This window comes from Girardinichthys multiradiatus, chromosome Y (genome assembly GCF_021462225.1).
Source record: "Girardinichthys multiradiatus isolate DD_20200921_A chromosome Y, DD_fGirMul_XY1, whole genome shotgun sequence".
NCBI lineage: Eukaryota > Metazoa > Chordata > Actinopteri > Cyprinodontiformes > Goodeidae > Girardinichthys > Girardinichthys multiradiatus.
In genome coordinates, this window is record NC_061818.1 from 5,232,326 (window position 1) to 5,245,554 (window position 13,229).

General features: G+C 40.8%; 1 long non-coding RNA gene across 1 annotated transcript; it reads left to right on the forward strand.

Annotated features, from left to right (window-relative positions):
• Positions 1 to 522: 522 nt before the first annotated feature.
• On the forward strand, positions 523 to 826 carry LOC124864095. Its single transcript, XR_007037257.1, has 2 exons — positions 523 to 647; positions 772 to 826. It is a non-coding gene; the product is annotated as an uncharacterized LOC124864095 (long non-coding RNA).
• The last annotated feature ends 12,403 nt before the right edge of the window (positions 827 to 13,229 follow it).

Here is a 13,229-nt window from a genome sequence, read left to right on the forward strand (position 1 = left end):
ACTTGTTCTCCTAACTGTAGTATATCAAGTACAAAACGCAACACTCAAGTTGCATTGTTTTCGCTACCATTTAACAAGCAAGGTGGGGTCCCCGCCATCAACCCGTCCTATACTATGTCTTTATCAAGACAACATGAAATATAAATACCATTATCATGGACAGTGAAATCCAATTTGGGTGTGCTGCAGGCAGGTGTATAACCTAAAACAACGAAAACAAAATTAATGTTTAAAAACGTTATTTCTAGATATACTACTGATAAAGATAAAAAGGACAGAGCTGAGCTGTAAGAATATCTGGGTGTGAGAAATTTTGCTGTTGCCGGATGACAGGCAACAGCTGTAACAAACTACTATTAAAATCTTTTATAAGGATAAGTAAACTAAAATGGCCAGTACAGAAATAAGGTTGACAAATTAATAGCAAATAGTTAACTTGCTTGTTTTTTGGGTTACATTTGTTAGGGTTGTTTATCATGCTTTATTTTGAAGGTCTTCGGCGGAAGTTAGCTCATTTCTTTTCTCTGGTTTACCGGTCCGCCATTACTTGGTAAAAATATCTTCCTTACTGGAGTTTAATTGCTGTTGTCAACTCCAATATAAATGATTGTCCTTCCATTTAGCTTCCAGGTCAGATTGGGAACAAGGTATGAGTTGTTGGTTTTATTTTATTTGCTGTTCAAACAAATTTGTTGGACATGTTGATCTGTGATGTTAACTAGTCATTCAGACGCCTGTGGTTACGAGCCTTGTCTTATTTTCTTTTTCTAGCTTTTACGTTGTTTTGTGAAGACACGGATCACATTAAAGGAACTTTATAAAACATCAGTACGCTTCACCTTAATTTCTGACTGGAGATAGCTACAACAGCAACATTTTCAGCAACATAGCTGATGCTGAAATGTTGCTGTTGTCAGGCCGGAGTGGAACGGAGAATGTGGAATCTGGGGGTAAGGCTGAAACTCAGCAGTTCAAGTGGACCTGCACATGTGGCTGTTATACCATGTTTTGAACCCCATCTGTAAAAAAGGTTGACTTACCAACATTAGATGTGCTGGGTGCCTGCAGCTCTGTCAGGTAGGTCAAGTCTAAAATGATAAAATACAAAACATGAATAGTGGTAGCGTTACTTTGACAGGGTCTCTGTACAAAGCTACTCTGAGTGGGTTGTATATAGACCTGTTGCCCTGACATCCCACATCATGAAGGTCCTAGAGAGACTCTTGTTGGCCCACCTGAGTAAGCAAACAGTAAACCATCAGGACCCCCTTCAGTTTGCTTATCGCTGTGGAGTTGGAGTTGAAGATGCCATCATACACCTGCTTCAACAAACCCACTGTCATCTGGACAAAGCCAGCAGCACTGTGAGGATCATGTTCTTTGATTTCTCCAGTGCATTTAATACAATCCAACCTGATTTGCTTTGTCAGAAACTCCAGAAGACTCAGGTGGAGGCCTCAACAATCTCCTGGATCAAAGACTACCTGACAAACAGACCACAGTTTGTGAGACTGAAGGGTTGTGAGTCTAACCAGGTAGTCAGCAGCACAGGAGCACCACAGGGGACTGTACTCTCACAATTCCTTTTCACTCTGTACACCTCAGACTTCCAGTACAAGACAGAATCCTGTCATCTGCAGAAATACTCGGATGATTCTGCAGTCGTGGGATGGATCAGAGATGGACAAGAAGTTGAGTACAGTAAGGTGGTGAACCGCTTTGTAGCATGGTGTGGAAACAATCATCTCATTTTGAACATGACTAAAACAAAGGAGATGATTGTAGATTTTAAGAGAAACAGGAATAAGTCAAAAACTATTTCTATCATGGGAGAAGAAGTGGAGGTGGTGGAGGAGTATAAATACCTCGGTGTTCACCTGGACAACAGACTAGAGTGGAGATGCAACTGTGAAGCCATCTACAAGAACGTACAGAGCAGACTGTACTTCTTGAGGAAGCTTAGGTCCTTTGGTGTTTGCAGCAAGATGCTGCATATCTTCTATAAGTCTGTTGTGGAAAGTGTGATCTCTTCTGCCATCATCTGCTGGGGTAGCAGCATCAGAGCCAGGGGCTTAAAAAGCTCAACAAGCTGATAAAAAAGGCTGGTTCTGTTCTGGGGACTCCTCTGGAACATCTGGAGATAATTGTGGAAAGACGGATTCTTCATAAAATGAAGAACATTATGGAGAACCCTGAGCATCCTCTTCATGAGACTGTCCTACAACAACAGAGTGTCTTCAGTCAGAGGCTTCTTCAGATCTGCTGTAAGACGGAGCGCTACAGGAGATCCTTCCTGCCCACAGCCATCAGCATCTACAACGGCTCTTTGAAGAAACCTACATAATGAGCTATAACAACATTTAATTTCCCTTTGGGATTAATAAAGTAGTTTTGAATTGAATTGAATTGAATATGTATATCTGACTATACATATATTGGAAACATTTGATTGTAAAATGGGTGCACCAGTTGATCATTCAACCTATGACTTATGACAACACTATGCTCTCAGTGTTACAATGCTACTCCTTTCTCTAAGGATATTTTGTGATTTTAGCATTAATTTTTCACCTTTCTTGGGAGGAACTAGTGATTAGACACTACTCTTAACCTTTAAGGGAATTTTGTTTAAAATGCGAAGGAAAAAGAAAATTGCTACACCTACTGAGGGTATTAATTGCAATTTGATTTTGATTCACCCCCCTTTATGACAGGCAGGGTGATTAGATTAAATTTGGGATTTAATCTGGCGAAAATCCTGTTCTTTCAAACCATAAAACAAACTACAAAGTTCCTGAATGGATACATGCATCAAAATTAGGTCAGATACTAAAATTAACTTCAAAGTTAATTCAGTTTCAAATTGTGGTCGTACACAAAACACAGCCTCTGGATACAGATGTGCAGCAACTGTCTGGGCAGAGAGGTTAACTGAAGTTAACCCAAGTCTCAAGTTATTGCTTACACAGAAGAAACCAGACTGAGTCAGAACATCTAAAAATTGCCTATGTAGCAGAGTTGATTGTTACTAGCACGGAGATATTGGAGTTATTCATTTTGACGAAAGTCTAAAATTGTGAACTCCTGGAGTGTCACAAGTTATAATGTTCTCTTAAATATAATCAGTGACATCTGATGTTAGAACTCTGATGTTTTGAGTCCTATTGTGACCAGTGACAGCTGGTTTTAAGCTAATCACTTGGTACATCAATAATGTGCAGTTGTGGTTTATTCATTCACAATTATGTACAGTGCAAGCTGTTCATAATAATGCCCACCGAGGGACGCCAACGTTAGGATTATGAATCTGAGAATATTATTTAATATTAATATTTTAATATTTTATCAAATAATATTTCGGTCTGTTAAGGGTTGTCCTGTGAATACCAGCCCAGTAAGCCGATGGTATTAGGACAAAATAGAAAGGTGTGAGACGAGCTCTGACATTATTGAACAGTATAAACTCTGCACATATATAGAATGAATTCATACAATTTCTTAAAATACAAGAATTTATTAACAAAAATAAGTCAACTCAAAGTCAAACATATTTCAATCAACAAACTCTTTAGTATGCTAAAACAATCCAACTAAACTACCACACAGAATTAAAGAATAGGGACAACTAATAGGCTATGTACAATATAAACAAGTTGATTAAAGATGATTGGAAATTATGACCAAAAGAGTGATGCAACAACATTACTATGCAATGTTTATGCCTGAGAACCAAGGATTATCTTGAAGAATCTGGAAATGAAGTTAAGTTAGTCTTGGAACTAACTTAGGCAATAATCAGCAAACGTTTAGACAACCAATCACAATGCAAGATCAGATAAAATATTATTTTAATAAAACAATGTTTTAAATAATAATAAAATAAAAAAATAAAAAAGTATTTTTGAATTGAATTGAATAAAACCAACCTTCTGGGTGACTATTTCTGAACGGTGTCTAATTAGCTGCCTTTATTTATTGAAATAATATTTGAAGAAATATTATTAAGGGAGTATTTTGGAAAAGAGCCAAATCTTTCTGGAGAAATGGGGCTTAATGGTGTTTACTTAGTTATCAAATCTAGTAAATGATGTTCAAGGACTATTATTCACTAGCTTGAAAACTAACAACCTTTCTGTTAAATACTCTTTAGTAGCAAGCACGTGTTCTTACCGGTTAGCAGTTGAGCTAACAAAGAAACTAATAGCTTAGCACCAGAATCAACACATACCTTTAAAATACCAGGGTTAATAAAAGGGTTAAAATGCATAAGCGCGGACGGCGCGTTATGATCAATGTTCTGTTTAAAATCATCCTTTAAATAAAGTTTGTCTTAACTTTAAACACATAGAATTTCTAGAATTGCTCCGCTCAAGGTGGCAGCAGGTTGGAGTAGCTCTGTCTGCATATGTTCTATAAGTCTTCTGCATATCTTCTATAAGTCTGTTGTGGAAAGTGTGATCTCTTCTACTATCATCTGCTGGGGAAGCAGCATCAGAGCCAGGGACTTAAAAAAACTCAACAAGCTGATAAAGAAGGTTGGCTCTGTTCTGGGGACTCCTCTGGAACCTCTGGAGATCATTGTGGAAAGAAGGATTCTTCATAAAATGAAGAACATTATGAAGAACCCTGAGCATCCTCTTCATGAGACTGTCCTACAACAACAGAGTGTCTTCAGTCAGAGGCTTCTTCAGATCTGCTGTAAGACGGAGCGCTACAGGAGATCCTTCCTGCCCACAGCCATCAGCATCTACAACGGCTCTTTGAGGAAACCTTCATAATATGAGCTATAACAACATTTAATTTCCCTTTGGAATTGAATTGAATACAAAGTACACAAAACAGGGCACGTGTGCTGCAGATAACCTGCTAGCACTAAGGTAGTCGAGTTTCACACAAACAAAACTTCATAAAATGAAAAACGTTTAGATCATTTCATCCTGACTGTTAATCTGCCCAAACCTAACCTCATGAACCATGGTGAGGAATGTTGTACAAAAGACGATGAAGTTTGAAGAAGGTATCCACAGTCAACAAGCGGTTAGCTCGGTAGCTTCGAGGGGGGTTGAAGGTGCGTTCGCTCTGAACAAAAGGGTTAGCTACGGAGCTGTAGCTGGGCGGCCCGTCCTGTCCGCTGCGGTCTCTGCTGTCTTCTTCCAGACTGGGAAGAAGCAGGGGGTTTCTCTCGAACACCGTTTGCTCCTACAGGGCTCGGAGAGAAAGTCAAGCAATGCTTGTACCTTAATTACCCCCGTTCATGAATGAAAATACCGGATACACAGACAGTATTTCATTCGTACTTATCTTTGCATATGATCAATGATCGTATGACACTCTTAGATCCAGTTTGAAGAGTTTATGTCTGTTTGCCAGCAAAGAGACATCAGCGCGCTTTGTTCCCCTCCTATCCCGATGAACACCGGTGTGGAAGAGGGCGGATGTAGCAACAGCTGTGCTTTTATTTGGGTAGCGGCGTCACAGGAAGTCCGCAGTTATCCCGTTTCCTGGCTGTGCCGGAAGAAGGTTAATGCACTTTATTTTGAAAGTTCCAGAAAAGTCCGTACCGGAGTTTAATGTTGAAATCCATGGCTGTGGGTCCCAACACTGTCTTTATGTGCCTCTGAAGGTTCAGGTCTGAGTCCATCACTACACCCAGGTTTCAAGCCTGACTGGTGGTTTCTAGCTGTATTAACTGAAGCTGTGTGTTAACTTTTAAACGCTCTTCCTTTGGTCCAAAGATTATTACTTCAGTTTTGTTTTGATTCAGCTGAAGAAAATTTAGGCCCATCCATGCATTGATTTCTTCTAAGCATTTACCCAGTGCTTGAATGGGTTCATGGTCACCTGGTGACATCGTAACGTATAGCTGTGTGTCGTCTGCATAGTTATGATAACTTACGTTGTTGTTTATTAAAATCTGAGTTAGGGGGAGCATGTAGATATTGAATAGGAGGGGCCCTAAGATGGACCCTTGGGGAATGCCACATGTGATTTTTGTGGTCTCTGATATAAAGTTACCTACTGACACAAAAAAATCCCTGTCCTTCAAGTAGGATTTAAACCAGTTGAGTGCTGTACCAGAAAGGCCGACCCAGTTTTCCAGGCGCTCTAATAAAATGGAGTGATCAACAGTGTCGAATGCTGCACTAAGGTCCAATAATAGCAGCACTGTGGTTCTTCCACAGTCTGCATTTATACGGATGTCATTGAACACCTTGACAAGAGCAGTCTCTGTACTGTGGTGAGCAGGAAGCCTGACTGGAAGACATCGAAGTGGTTGGTCGTTGTTAGGAAGTTGTTTAACTGCTGAAACACAGCTTTTCAATAATCTTACTGATGAAGGGGCGGTTTGTTATAGGCCTGTAGTTCTGTAGTAGCAGCTTGTCCAAGTTGCTCTTTTTCAATAGAGGTTTGATAATTGCTGTTTTTAGGGCCTGGGGGAAAACACCTGACAAAAGGGACGTGTTTATTATTTGTGTTAAATCAGATGTTATTACAGGCACAGCTTTCTTAAGGAAAGCTGTGGGTAAAAGATCGAGACAGCAGGAAGAAGAGCTTAGTTGCTGTACGATTTCTTCTAAGATTTTGCAGTTTATTTGGTGAAATTGGGAAATTTTGTCAAAATCAGTTCTAGTTGGAGACAACATTGGTACTGGAGTTGATGTGGATGTGCTGACTGCCCCTCTGATCTTTTGGGTTTTTTCAGCAAATTCATTGCAGGCCCTGGTAGAGTGGAGTTCAGATGCTACAGTTACAGGAGGGTTTGTTAACCTGTCGACCGTGGCAAATAATCCATGAGCATTGTTAATGTTTTTGCTGATGATCTCAGAAAAGAAACATTCCCTTGCATTTTTCAGTTGTGGGTTATATCTGTATAGTCTCTCTTTATAGATAATATAGTGAACCTGGAGTCCAGTCTTTCGCCACCTGCGTTCAGCTTTTCGACACTCCTTTTTTTCACTTCTGACTGGTGGAGCACTTCTCCATGGAGACATTTTCTTCCCAGAAACGACTTTCACTTTAATTGGAGCAATTGAATCAATGATGTCCGAGATTTTAGAATGAAAGTTATCTACCAGCTCATCTACAGTGTTAGAGGGCAAAGTGGAGGTAGAAGAGTAAATCTGGTTAAAGGTTTCAGCAGCACTGTCCTTAAAGATGCGTTTTCTTATCATGTCTCTTTGGCAAACTGAGTCATTGCAGATGATGCTTTCAAAAATAACAGAAAAGTGGTCAGATAGGGCAACATCAGTTACAGACACCATGGAAATGTTTAGACCCTTAGTGATGATCAAGTCCAAAATATGTCCCTGTTTGTGCGTTTGCTGTTTAACATGTTGAGTCAAACCAAAATTTCTAAGAGTGTCACATAGATCTATTGTACTTCTGTCTTCAGGATTGTCCATGTGAATGTTGAAGTCTCCCACAATAATTAAACAGTCATAATAAACACAAATCACAGATAAAACCTCATTAAAATCACTGATAAGGTTTGTTTTGGACTTAGGAGGCCTGTAAATATTCAAGAACATGGTTCGGACAGGGCTCTTTACCTGGAGAGCCAAATATTCAAAAGAGTCAAATTTGCCCATAAATACTTTTTTACACTCTAATAAATCTTTAAACAAAGTGGCCACCCCTCCACCTTTTCTTTGCTGTCTGCTCTCACAAAGAAAATTGTAGTTCGGAGGCGTCGCCTCTATCAGAATGGGAGCTTCATTAAATTCATGTAACCATGTTTCTGTTAAAAACATAACATCAAGATCGTGGTCAGTAATGAAGTCATTGATTAAAAATGATTTTCCTGACAGAAAAGCCAGTTTATATGACTTAGTTGCTGATATTAAATCTGTGTCTGGTTGTACCTGACAGTTTATGGCTTTTGTTGATAGTTTATTACTGTCTCTTATCCTTTTGGCTTTGTTCTTTCTGTCAAATATAAGCACAGAGATTTTACAACTATTTCCTATTAGGGGCCCAAGTTTTTCCTGGACATGCTCATTTCTGATAGAGTTACCACTGGGGCCTAGACTGTATCACAAAGAAGTGATTTGAAGGTCCTGATTAGGAGGAGATAGATTAGGAGGTGGAGGAGGTCTGCGGCATTTGGAAGATGTTGGTTTAGTAGCAGGGCCTCGGCCACGGGGGGTGTTGAATGGAGAAGATGTTAGAGCCATTTGGGTCCCGATTTTAAGAGCTCCTTTCATGTTATCAGAATCCAGTAAAGCAAAAAGCTGGCTCAGTGGGGAGATGGGAGAGTTCTGTGCGGTCTGGGTCGGGGTCTGGGTGAGGGGGGATGGGCTTATAATGGGGGGGTCCACTTCTCCTGTGGATTTTGACAGGGAGACCTTTTGTGATGACCTCTCTTTCTCAGCCAACTGGCTGATTGTTTCTGCTGGAGCTGTTGGAGGCAGCGTTATCATTGTTGTTGATACTCCATGTTCTCTGCTGAAGGTTGAAGCTGCTGGCGGATTATTTACTGAATAGAAGAGATTAGATGTGAGAAGTCAGGCTCCTGGCTTGTTCAAACAGAAACCATCTTGCTTGAAGAGTTGTCTTTTTTCCCAAAATATATTAAAGTTGTCGATGAAGTTCACAGGTGTGGTGGCACATGTTTTTTTCAACCACTTATTAATCATCAGAAGTCTGGAAAAAACCTAATCTCCACAGAAAATCGGTGCAAAGGGTCCGCTGAGAAACACCTCAATATTGAGACCTCCAACAATATTCAGAAGACGAGTGAAATCCTCCTTCAGTCTTTCTGATTTTTTCTTAGCCACGTCATCCATGGCTCCACATTGTATAATAAGGTTTTCTAGAGACGGGCGCTTTTCTGTGATTGCAAGAATATTCTCTGAGATATCAGACACCACGTTACTCGTACCAATCATAACTTCTGTGTTTTTCTTGTTGCAGAAGTTTTTAATCCCATCCACAGCTGTGTTGCCCACTATTAGGGTTCTTGGTCTGGTGGGGTGCGTTTTCTCTGGCAGCTTAGGAGAAGACTGTTTAGAATGAAGGTTGTTCTCAAACCTTTTATTGATCTCAGAAGATGGATAGTTTTCCTGGTTTTCATTCTGTAGTGGAGCAAATCTGTTTTGGAGGGGATTTCCATTATTTCCAGCTGTCTCACTCCTATAAGTTGTTGTGACAGCAGCTCGCTGTCAAAGTCTCCTTTTCCCAGGGGAAATGGGGGCATTTCTCTGTAATTCTGGCCATTCTAATTTATTTAATTGCTGAGATCTTCCAGTGAGTTGTCCACCTAGATTTTTTGGACATGCCCCTAAAACATCCCAGGGGGGTCTGCCGGTAGGTCTATTCTCAGTGTTCTGATTGCCGGCTGAGTTGTTGAGCTGGCTGTCACTGTTTGGGATCACAAGCAGAGTTGAATCATCGTTGTAAACCATATTCACCTCCACATTTACTTCTAGTCAATGGATTTTCATCTCCAAAACAGCCAATTTCTGTAAAAGTTTGTCGAAGTCCTCTGTGGTGAAGGGAGGCATTTTGTGCTGATTAGCTGGCGTCAACTTGTCCTGCTTTGGAGTTTGATTATAAAAACATCAGTCCTTTAAAAAATAAAAAATGATAATAATAATCCTTGGGAGTCGCTGGTAAGAAGTTGTTTTTGTCCAATATTTCCGTAATTTTGGCTAAGAGATAAAACGTTAGGAGTAAAAGAATGCAAGCAAGCAGGGAGCTTAGGAGAAAAGCGTCTGAGCAGGCAGAGAGGCGTAAGTGTGGTATTCACAGGACAACCCTTAACAGACCAAAATATGATTTGATAAAATATTAATATTAAATAATATTCTCAGATTCATAATCCCAACAGATGCAACATCAGGCTTTACTTCAGCAGGGACAATGAAGATGGACAATCCTAGATGAAACTTGTTAGAGGCTGCAGGCAGAGGTTCACCTTCCAGCAGGACAATGACCCTATACATACAGCCAGAGCTACAATGGAATGATTTAGCTCAAAGCATGTTTATGTGTTAGCAAGGCCCAGTCAAAGCCCTGGCCTAAACACAAGTGAAAATATGTGGCAAGACACATATCTTCAGAGATGATCTCCATCCAGTCTGACTGAGCTTGAGCTTTTTTGGAAATGTAGAGATTTGAAAAAATGGCTATATGAAAAAAATCAAAACAAAAAACTATTTATGGTTATATTGTGCACATGCAATTTTTATAAGTCCAATAGAGGGCACTCTCGTGCCACTGTGGATCTGCCAGGGAGGACGAAGTTTCCAGTTCTGGGCATGCGCAGCTCAGAATAAACGAGCTCTGGCCCAGACAACACGCTAATCGCTGTCTCCTCTCTGATTCACAGGTACGATAAAAGGCAACTTTCATAAGCCCAAAAATGGATTTCAATGTAATAAAACTATGTTGATATTATTACTGCAGTATTTTAAGTGACTGATATGTGTAATTCAAACAGTTTTATAGTTAGCTTTAGCCTGTGTTCGGAAGATGGCATGTTTTCCGTTAGAGCCCAAACTGATTTTTGGATGTATCTAATTAACATAATCAGTCACCACTGTTGTGTCTGGATTTAAACATTGTTAAAATTTTAATCTGTCAGTAATTTTTTGTGTGAGGATTTCTCATAAGTGTATTGTGTGTGTGTGTGTGTGGCAAGCTCCATAATGTTCACAATCACCAATTGTGATTATATGTAATGCTTTTGTCTGTTTTGTTCTTGTAATTTAAGATCCGATTCTCTTTTGTAAGTAATTTTGTGTTTATTATGTTATTTTATTTATTTTCTGTTTAAGAGAAAAAAAGGTGATTGGTTCCTTTTTTTTATTTGTGCCGATTTTATTTTTCTTTCTTTGTAAGTACATTGTTGATTGTATTTATGTATGAATTGTATTTTGTTTCTTGAAAATGTGCAGCTCAGAATAAACGAGCTCTGGCCCAGACAACACGCTAATAGCTGTCTCCGCTCTGATTCACAGAGTATTAGCTACACAGTGCTCTTCAGCCTGTGTGGAGCTTGCTGCTGGCCCAGGTTCCCCTAGATCTGCTGCCGGTAACAATTGGGGGCTCGTCCCAGGATCCCACGTGGCTTGTCAGGAGAGATTCGTGCAGAGACGACGAGAGACTGTATCTGAGGCTTCAGGGAAGGCTGCATTGAGTGTGTCATCTAGAAAGCCGAAGCAACAGATGAAACGTCAGCATGACTACCATCACTCTACGTAGAGGATTGATTTTCAAGATACAAAAAAAACTTTTTACATTGAATACCGAGCAGCTACAGACAGTTGTGTCTTCAATTGACGATGAAGGTTCCATTCACGTTCATGATTTAAGCGAACCAGAACTGCTGATTGTTGACTTTGTTAGAAGTGAGAAACTGGAAGCATTGGAGGAAGGAGGCATGGCTCAACTTCTTTTGGATGATCTGGTTAGTGACCTGCTCACCTCTGGCGCCGGTGCAGCTGGAGATGACCCAACCACACTTTTAAGAACAGATGATGTGTCAACCAGTCGGTCTGGTTGTCTTGCCTCTCTTCGGATCCCATCGATTCAGGCTTGCTTACAGCTACTCCAACTACAGACATTCCCTTGCAGCCAACACATGCAACCAACAAAATCCATACACAGTCCCTTTTGCCTCTTGACAGAGACTTGCGGGCTCAAGAAGGTACTTGCGGGAGGGACCACTTCTGCCACACCAGCGAAAACAACTACAGCAAGTGGAAGTGGGAAGAGGAGTCCCTCTTCCAGTGTGGGAGATCCTCAAGATAATGAAGCCAGGTACATTCAAAGAAATGTTGTCAAATAAATGTGACTTAAACATTGATGAGCTTAAGAGGTTCCTGCGCTCTCATATCAGAGATAAAAATAGTACTGAGCTTTTCCAAGATTTAAGTAACGCAAAGCAACAAGAGACAGAGTGCCCAGCAATTTCTGTGCAGAATAATGGGACTTAAACAGCATGTCCTTTTTGAGTCAGAGCAACCTGGTGCAGATTTTCGCTTTGATAAGAAAGTTGTACAGGGTACATTTCTGCACACACTGTACCAAGGGTTGAATGAAAAGAACTGTTAAGTCAGACATGATCTTCAACCTTTCCTTGGTGACTTGCAGATTAGTGATGATTTTCTCTTAGAACAGATCACACAGTCTACAAGTGGGGAGGCAGAGAGACTGAGATGTTTTGTGTCAGTATCAAAGACTCGACCTGTGACTGTAGGGGCAGCTCAGCTTGACAATACTGACACAAAACAAGATAAAGTTGACATTGAGTTGCTGGCTAACCATGCTGCAGTTAAGGAATTGACTGCACAGATGTCTTCTCTGACCAGACAGTTGTCCCAGGTAGTAAAAACTACTGACAGAGCAGTGTCTGACTATCCCTCTCTTCCCAAGCCTCCAGCAGCTCCAGCTGAATCCCGAGGCAGATGCAGCAACTGTGTAGAGCAGGGTCGGGCTAACTGCCCTCACTGTTTCACATGTGGTCAAGCTGGTCACCGTGCTGTTGGCTGCCTGCAAAGAAAGATGTCGGGAAACGGGGTAGGGTCACTGGAGAGGGGCGACCAGTGACCAGGGTGACAGAGGAGGCCCCAAAAGCATTACACAACTCTAAAACCAGCCGTCATGTCACATCTCATGAAACCAGTCAACCCCAACAAAGAAAACATCTTGTACAGCTCATTGGTAAAAGATGTATGGTGTTGTGTGCCATCAATGGGGTTCCCCTTGAAATGCTGCTCGACTCAGGGGCCCAAGTGATTATGATAGGGAAGGAATGGATAGAGAGGGCCCTGCCTGGTGTTCAAATTCAACCTCTCAAGTCCCTCTTTTTTAACCAACATTTAGAAATCGCTGCAGCTAATGGCAGCAATATTCCATTTGATGGCTGGGCTGATGTTGAACTCCAAATCCACAGTGTAAACCATGGTTGTGTTACCATACAGGTGCCAGTATTAATCAGCCAGAATAGCCTTAACTGTCCACTACTAGGCAGTAATGTAATAGCAGAGATTATTAAAACCAACACAGAAGAAAGAAATGGAGCTGATATCACTGCATTACTTAAAGATACTTTTAAGTGTTACCAGCAGTGCAGTAGAGGCTTTGGTTTCTGCCCTCTAGATTTCAACCTTTGATGATGCTGCCCATTACAGTATGAGGACTGGCATCAAAGGTGTGATCATCCCAGCAGGACAGATTTGTGAAGTAGAGTGCAAAGTTAGTGAATGGCCGAGAGGTGGTTCAGT